Source organism: Diabrotica undecimpunctata, chromosome 1 (assembly GCF_040954645.1).
Source record: "Diabrotica undecimpunctata isolate CICGRU chromosome 1, icDiaUnde3, whole genome shotgun sequence".
Taxonomy (NCBI): domain Eukaryota; kingdom Metazoa; phylum Arthropoda; class Insecta; order Coleoptera; family Chrysomelidae; genus Diabrotica; species Diabrotica undecimpunctata.
In genome coordinates, this window is record NC_092803.1 from 142,172,486 (window position 1) to 142,182,109 (window position 9,624).

The 9,624-nt window shown below is 31.4% G+C and overlaps 1 long non-coding RNA gene across 1 annotated transcript; it reads left to right on the plus strand.

The window, feature by feature from the left end:
• Window positions 1-4,361: 4,361 nt before the first annotated feature.
• LOC140432319 (uncharacterized) lies at window positions 4,362-9,293 on the plus strand. The gene is made up of 2 exons (XR_011949791.1): window positions 4,362-4,571; window positions 9,016-9,293. It is a non-coding gene; the product is annotated as an uncharacterized lncRNA (long non-coding RNA).
• The last annotated feature ends 331 nt before the right edge of the window (window positions 9,294-9,624 follow it).

The following is a 9,624-nucleotide window of genomic DNA, read 5'->3' on the forward strand; positions in this document are numbered from 1 at the left end:
TACATATACTTTCCTAAACTTTAAACAGGCGTTTGACAAGATAAACAGAAGAAAAATAATTTGAGACTTACAAGAGAGTAAAGTACCAAATAAAATTATAATAATAATAGAAATGATAACGCGAGATTGGGAAAGCAAGAAGTATAAAGAAGGATGCAGTACAAATAATAGAGTATATGGACGAAGAGGTGGAAACGTTCAAATATTTGGAAGTATTAGTCAACAGAAGATGTGAAAGTGTAGATATGAAAAAAAGAATTCAAGCGGAAAATACAGCGTTTTATAGAAGTAAAAAAATATTTAGAGATAAAAACATAAATCGAAACACAAAAAATGAAAATCTACAACACGACCATAAGACCAATAGTAGTATATTATGCCGCAGAGACATTTACATTAACAGCAAGAGAAAAAGAGCAGCTGAAAGTTTTTTGAGAGGAAGAACATGAGAAAAATAACGGGACCAAAGGAGGAAAACAAATAAGATGCAGCAGTAGAGGATGCAGCAGACAATAAATGAATCACGAAATATAAAATGGATGGGTCAAGGGAACATAGTTAGAGCAATAACTATGTTGGCAACTGTCTTGTCATCCGTTATTCTTATTTCTCATAGCTATCACCTATTTTTGAAGGGTTTGGACAGTGAGTCGCCTGGACATTATTTGTTAGCAGTTACGTGTAATGTGCGAGATATCTCGATAAGTCGACGGACGATTGATTATATTTGACATCTTGTTCTCTCTTGTGCTCTCTTTCGAAGATAATAAAAACCGCATCTTCAAAGTCGAATCCACGTCTACTGAAAAAAGCCCAGAAACCAACACTATAACTTTCGAACCAACAGATATATCTTCTCTAGTCAATAATATACTACTTACATCCTCAAATAACAACTCCTCATTAGAACAACCAAGTCAACATATGACAGATACACAAACACACTATAAACGTACACACTATATTCATAATCCCAGCCGATAACATAATTGAGAAATCAACCAAAAATAGACTAACTCGTCTTATAAAAACATTTAAGGACAAAACCAAACTCTTAATGGGTGATTCTACAAAATTACCCAATCTTGACTTCTCACACAAAACAACTGATGATGATTACATCTCTGACACATATCAAAACTCACAGACATTCCAAAAATTCTCTTATTAACAAATTCATAATTATTCAATGGAACTGCGATGGATTCTATCCTCGCCTGGCACGCATACAACAAATTATTTTCAAAACCAATCCTGACTTTATTTGTTTACAAGAAACAAACTTTACAGAGACACACAACCCCCATCTAAAAAACTTTGTTAGTTATCACCATATCAGAACTACACACCGACGCGCTAGCGGAGGAACATCAATTTTCGTATCAACTGAAATTTTTTACCGTAAACTTCACCTAAACACTTCATTAGAAGCTGTTGCTATAACAGCGTGGTGTCCAGAACAAATAATAATATGTAGCTTATATATTCCTCCTAATTATACATTGACAAGCACTGAATTAGAAAACCTAAAATCTCAAATTTCTGGCCCAATTATTATGGTTAGAGATTTTAATCCACACAACACTACGTGGGGCTCCAAAAATACATATGGTAGAGATAAAATAATCAAAAATGTCATTAACAATACTGATATTAACTTATTAAATACGGGAAATAGGACATACTTTCCTATTCAGTCAGTCATTAATAGACTTAAACTTATGTGATCCCAAAATATACCCGTTACTAACTTGGCATACTCTAGACAGCTTATTCGATAGCAATCATTTTCCCATTATCATTACTAACAATTCAGTCAAATCGGAATATACAAAAACGAGATGGAAAATCTCAGATGCTAATTGGTAACTCTTCAAACTAACTGTAAAAGGATGCACAGATGTACTTAAATATCAAAATACCATAGACGAAGACATAAAACAACTAAACCATTGCACAGTTGCTTTTGCAGAGGAGTGTATCGGCAAATACAAAAATTAACCCAATAAAAAAACACGTTCCCTGGTAGAATGACTCATGCAAAACAGTAATTCAAGAAATCAAAAGAGCTTTAAACAAATTCCTAAAATCTCGCACTCTAGCTGACTTAATAAATTTAAAAAGGCTCAGAGCAAAAACAAAACGCATAACAAAAAACAAATAAACAAAATTCATGGAATCATTTTACCAGCTCTATTACCAAAGATACCCCACCGACTTAAGTATGGTTAAAAATAAAGTGAGTGAAAGGACATTACACATCATACAAAATTCCAGCTCTCACTATTCAGGACAAAATAATTAGAGATGACGAACAAATCAGTGATATGCTTTTCTTAACACTTTCTCAATAAATCAAATAATCCTACTAATCTACATAACGAAATTGATGCTACACAAAAACTAAATGATGCCATTTTTTCGACAAAAAGTTGAGCTGCAGGCCCTGGCGATATTCCCTCTATCTTTTTTAAAAACCTTCACCAAAATACATACTAGAAAATATTCCAACTGTTCAATAACATTTGGTCTTCCCAAAAATTCCCATTACTTCCAATAACATTTTCAACCAATTTCAATCAGGCTTCAGACCAAATCGATGCACTATGGCTAATCTTGTAGTTCTGCAATCAACAATTGCGACTGCGCTATCTAAAAATATAGTCATTGCAATCTCCCTTGACATCAAAAGATCTTTTGACTCTAGACCGATTTCTGTGATACTTAACAAACTAAAACAAAACAAGCTATCCGGTAATATATATTCGTTTACAAAATTTTTTTTTCACAGAGCGATCCTTTAAAGTAATTACTAGTGGCTAAACTTCCTCACAACACACAACCACAAACGGTGTCCCACAAGGGTCTGTCCTAAGCAGCACACTATTTCTCCTTAGTATTAACGATTTTAGTTTATTCATAAACAACCCTGTACCATACGAAATATATGATGATGACATAATCTTATTCTGTTATGGAAAGGTCACATCCAGCACAAATACTTTACTAACAAACACGCTAAGTAAAATAAACAACTAGGCCAGTCAATCCGGTCCTAACTTCTCCCTATCCAAATCCAAAGTTATTCATTTTACCAGAAGATAAAACACGCAATCTCCAACCATTACTCTGAATGGAAATTTTCTCCAAGTTATATACCAAATAAAGCTTCTGGGCATTATTTTCGACAAAAAACTTTCCTGGAGACTACACATTCTGAATGAATCTCCTTACATCACTAGCTTATGAGGAAAGTTGGGAAGCAGATGAGGAAACACTACTAAAAATATATCGAAAAAAAGAATAGTAACAAAAAATGTGATATGAGAAGACTAAAAGATAAGGAAACAAAAGAGACAGTCGCACGAATTCTTTCACAACAGCTAAGTAACATGGAGGAAACATATGATCCAGATGAATCAGAATATATGTGAAACTTTTAACAATATCAGAGAACATCTAATAAAAAATAAAGAGAAGCCTAAAGGAAAGAATAACAAAGCCTTAGAAGCGAAGAAACAGAAGGCTGTTCTGCAGCCCTTTTGAATGTTTCGCAGGCTTTTGGTTATGTCTTTCTTTTCTCTTAACTTTTTTCTAATTCTCCAGTAGTAACTTTCCGACTGACATTTCCTTGTGAAAGTAAAGAATCAGTGCACTAACTTATATTTAATTAAAGCTAGAGAACCTAAGCAGATCTTCCTACAAGTCAAAACATCACCACACAGTAATCTCCATAAAATAAAGACTTGGTTACAAACATGGCGAATTAAAGTAAATGAAAGCAAGTTAATACATATATAACGTTCACTAATCGAAAAACTACATGTCCAACCGCCTCATTAAGTAACCAAGTACTACAACAAAAGGATAATGTAAAATACCTGGCTAATAGGAAAAAGATCCCAACTGAATTAGTACAATAAAATTATAGTATACAAGCCAAGCCAATATGGAGCCATGTAATATATGTAACTACTGTAGGGATCTGAGTCGAGATCCAATATGGACATCCTTGAGAGATTCCAATCGAAGATGAGGCCCTAGGCAAACAGAGAACAGAGAAATGTAAATAAATGAGATGTTTAAAAAATACATTTTTTGTTTTTAGCAGAATTGTAAGAGGATTTTTCGAACTGATTTTATTTACATAGCTAGTTTTTTTTTGTAATCTGTTCTACTGAAGATCTGAACATTCTGCTATTTTAAAATTTTCATAAGCGCAAAAAATTAAATTTGCTAGGAAATCGTGTAAATGTTATTAATGAAACTAAAAAATGACTAAAGTTTTTCCACTAAACAATCCTTTACTATATTTCGAAATTAGTTTTTAACATAACTGATTAAAAAACCTATTAAATAAGTATGGTGATAAGAGCAACAACAATAGACTATTAATATTAGTGTCAAACTATAAATACAAACCTTTGCAATAGTGTTTATTCAGTTCTGAGTATACACAAAACTATGTCTTACAGAACCATAATATTGGTGAGCCTTGTACTAACAATACTCCTTGTGCAGGACACATTGTCATGTGTTTGCAAGGAAATATGCGATCGTAGGCGTTATGAGTGAGTATATCAAAAAACAATATAGTTATAATATATAGATCCATAAGCGTATATATATATATATATATATATATATATTTATATGTATATATATATATATATATATATATATATTTTTCAAATTATTTTTCGACCGTACTGCTTTAAATAGTGATTTATAGTATCAGCAATCGGTCAGGAAATAAAACTCTATTTGTTCAGTCTCAATATTTCGTCACGATTTTGTGACTTCTTCAGGAGAAAACTGTAAATTTATTAGAATCATTAATTATTATGTGTAAACAAAGTGAATATTTTAATACTTACAACTATAAGAATAAATATTTAAATTTTTTTAGCATATCTAAATAAATGACATATTTGTTTGATTTTATTTAGGAGTTATGGTAACCGCAATATTTTATAGAGTGAATTCCCATTGTACATTTTTTAGTGAGTCGGTTAAAATAAACAATTACTATGACAATTAATATGGATAATAGTGTCCGCTTGGTCCGCTTGGAACGTCCGCTTTGGTCCCAAGGACGTCCTTTTAACGTCCTATATTGGTCCGAATGTCTCTGTGCCAGATGTCCTATGGACATCCATTTAACGTCCCTAGCGGAAGTAAGTTGGACGTACAGTGACATTAAGTGGAACTTAATCGAACGTCCATAATACATTCGGTGGACTTACTTGACGGACTTTTGTGATGTCTCTCGGACGTCTATTTTAGCGCTGAGGATGTAAATTAGACATCAACGCCATTGTATAAAGTACTAAAAGTAGCGTAATCCTGTGCATATTAAGAATGTATTTTGGGAAATAAAACGTAAGTGTTTAAATGAACTTACATTTTAATATTACATATATTTGGTATTTACTATGAAAACAAACTAGCTGAAGCAATTCAGGAGATTGGTTATTTTATGAATTAGCTTAAAAATAAAGATTGAAAGGTAACTCTTCTAGTAAGAGAATCCAGATTTAAGAAATGGATCATACCAGAATAAGAATATGGTCTACACAATTTACAAGAACAGAAGATGCTTGTAGATAAGTCAGTATAAATCTAATTGATATAAATGTTTTAATATGCTATTATAACATAATCAGTGTAAATTAGTAAAAGTGGAACGACTAGACAGAAAACCATGCTGACCACTATGAAGCTAGTTCTTCAGATTTACTGTCAAAAAATCAGTCAGTGAAGCCTCGAAAATTTTAGGAATAGCGGAAAGAATTATAATGGAACGATAATTATTAAAAATAAGCCATAGAGATACATAAAAAGAATGCACAATTCCTTAAAAATAAGTTAGGATATTCCCTCTGGACCAAGACCTTTATTGTTATTAAGGCAATGTAAGCATGCTAGAATGTCACAAATTTTAATAGTTAAAGAGTGAATATGGCTGTGGCGGATATAGGGTGTTTGACTATACTTTTCTAGACAGGAGAAAAAAGGATTGTGAATATTGCTAAAGAAATTGGCCAAATCGTTGAAAATTCTGTGGCTCACTAAAAACAGAATCATTCAATCTTCCCATTCTTCTCTTATCCCTTTCCATTCTGATTTACCACACAATTTAACCATTACAAAATTAATCATATTTGCTATTGCAACATGCAAATTAAATTTTATTTATATTTTTATTTCAACATCTGCCCTCTCTTTAGATCTCTTCAGATATTTCATTATCACGTTTCAATTCCCTTCCCCATGGCAGCGCTTGTTTTGGAGTTTTTCCAAGCAGCATCTGAAAACAAAATTAATGTACATTCATAAATTGAATAAAATAATTTCAGATTTTGTTCATTATAATTTGCTTATTGTGAATAAATCATTATTCACAGACGTAAAATTAAACACATGAATTTCAAGTGCTGTAGTTTTAATGAATCTTGCCTGAACTAGAAGAATACCAACCCAGCCATTGCTATTTATTCCTAATGACCAAATGAGTAGTAATCACACTTTGACACTTAAAAAACAAAAATAACAGTGTAGAAATAAAATATACGGCCAACATAATACTTTCATCTCATATCTCTAGCTGTAATTTTTAAAGCAATCTCATAGCCAGACCTGAACATTTGTGAGTTGGTAAATTTTGCATTCTAAATTACATATAAGACACAGTTAACGATATGCTTCACTGTCTGTATGTGGCCACTTAAGCAATAGTGAAAATTCTTAAATGTACCTTAAATTGATTTATGGTTACAAGTTACAAACCTTTTAAAATCATAGCTATATGTGTCACTTCAAAAGCTCTATATTGCTTTTTCCCTAGCCAACTATATTTTCCTTCAATTTTATTGCAGATCAGCTTCTTAAGGCTTCTCCTAACAAATTCGTTTATGGTCTCCTCACCAATTTTGGAAAGCTCATTATTCTAAAATATAAATCAACATGTAACAGTAATCCAACTACCGCACAAACTTCATGCTTAATTATTTTAGCTTAAACTATCTAATAAAAAAACAGCCTCTGATACAAAATCAATCAAACATTTATTTGCAAATTTTGGTTTCTCATAACCATGGTAAATGCCTATTAAAGCTACAATTTTTGGATATATAAACAAATTACACAAACTAGGATAAAACTGACTACTGGAACTCTTTTTTAGTGGGATTCCGTCAAAATTTACACAAATTTCTATAACATTTTTTTTTGCGAAGATAAAAACACCTTTGAAATTTGAATCATATGGATCAGAGTATTTTTTTAAGACCAAAGTAGAAATATTTCCCAGGAAAAACGTCTTTAAATTTAAGTTCTGTGGGTGAAGCAAGAAGGGTTCTAGCATCTGAAGGTAAATGAGAAAGATCAGGAACTTCTTTATGAGTTTTTAATAAATCACCTAGTATTTTAAAGGAGAAAGTCCAGTTGCATAATTTATTAGAACAATTAAAAACATCTCGATAAGGTTCTCCAGAATTCTCGTAATAATTTTGTTTGGACCCTTCTTCAGTTTCATTAAAAGAGGAGCTTTGTAAAGGATCACCAGAATGATCGTCCACGTGACCCGTTTAGATTATTTTAGGTACTTAACATGATGTTGATAAAAAGTTTAAATCGAAAGTATTGTAACCTGAACTATTTGAACTGAAACTCATATCAAAATGATCAGTTAGGGATGGGATATCGGGGTTATTAATATTTTCAACAAAATCCTCTACGTTTTTCGTAACTAGGTATCCTCTGTTGATGACGATTAGATACAAACGTTTTCTTTTAAACATAACCAATTTTAGGAAGAATTACAACTACCTTTTTGTAATAAAATAAAAACCAAACTGAGAAGTAATCTAGCAAATGGTACCAAATCTTTAACAATATACTATAACCAAAGCAAGCATCGAAAAAAGTTGCTTATTCACACCATTCGCACTGTGTGTATACTGCTTAAATAGAATAATTTTTTTTTCTTTTTTCTATTAAGAATTAATACTATTATTATAATTAAACTGTGTCATTTGTTTAAATAGGTATGACATGACAATGACTATTGATAACATCATCATCATTTTGCCACACTTGTTCAAGATTCATCTTGTTAATAAAAATTATATTTTTATTTTTAGCAAACTTATATTATCGTGGTAACTAGAATAACCAAACAATTGTATCGAATTAGCTATAAAGAAAACATTTTTACACTTTACCTAAAAACAAAAACATGTTTTGGAACTATACAATTTTTAAATAATCATGATTTAACCCATTCGCTTTTAATTACTTTATTCACGTAAATAATTTTTTATTCTATTGTAATGTTTGCTATTTGATCCCATAATTGATAAATGTCGGACGTCCAGAAAACGTCCAAGTTCGGACGTCCAGGGAACGTCCGAGTACGGACGTCCAGAGAACGTCCATATTTAGTCCACCCAAAGTACGTCCCACTTCGTCCCAAGTACGTCCGTTTAACATCCAGGGACGTCCGGACCAAAACTGGACGTATATTGGACATCCAGAGGACGTTGTGTGTTACTAGGGAATAGACGTAAGAGAAACCAATACAAGAGAAATAACTAAAATAATTCAAGAAAACAAAAGTTTAAAAGTTTTGAGACAAAATACAAACAATACAGGCAAGAAAAATATGTACAAAATAAAAATCAAAAATGGAAACATTACTGCTGATAAAACCAAAATCCTTGAGGTTGTCGAATCCTTTTATCGCGAAATGTATAAGAGTACCGACGAAGGACAAGATCAGCCCCTGCCCAAAATCACAAACCAGGGATCAAAATTAATGCCAGAAATAACTCCATACGAAATCAAAACGGCACTTTTAGTAGAAATGAAAAATAACAAATTTGTGTGGCGCCAATAAGTGATTTTGGTTAAATCTCAATATTTTGGGGTCAGGAATCTATAATTAAAATTTTTCCAATTATTAATGAAATACCCTGCATACAAATTATACTAAACTATTTTTTTTAATTTCAGCATACACTGTGATCAACCTGGATATGTCTGTTGTCTAGATTAGTTAGACAACACTACAACAAAAAAGTACTAATTTCGTTAAGTCAAAAGATGCCACTTGCGAATAAACAGCTTGAGTGCAAGTGAACGTCTAAATTTCAACTAACGTATATTTTTGCAATTTTTTGTTACTATTATAAATCTTTCGGAATCTGTGTAAAACTCTAAGTATTGAAATATAAGTATAGATTTTTGCAGTTTATATGGCAATGTAATATTAAATTTAAAATTTCATGTTATTTTTGTTTTAATTCTTCCTTAATAGGTTATAGACTATGTCAGTGAATAAGGAACTAAAACAATTAGGGAATTTTTTTTTAATTTGGCAACTCCCAATTTAAATGGTAAAATTTTTAGGTTGTAAAAATATAAATATTATGTTTATATGGGATTAAGGCACAATTGATTGTAACGAAAATTACATTTTATAATTTATTGTTATTTAACGTTTCGAATAATTCCACTCCAATAATCGTTTTCAAAAAACAATTATCATCATCTTCTTCTTCTTTTTCTTTTGGCTTTTATTCTACTGAATAATCAGCCAGTACATTTGTTTTGTTAATTTTT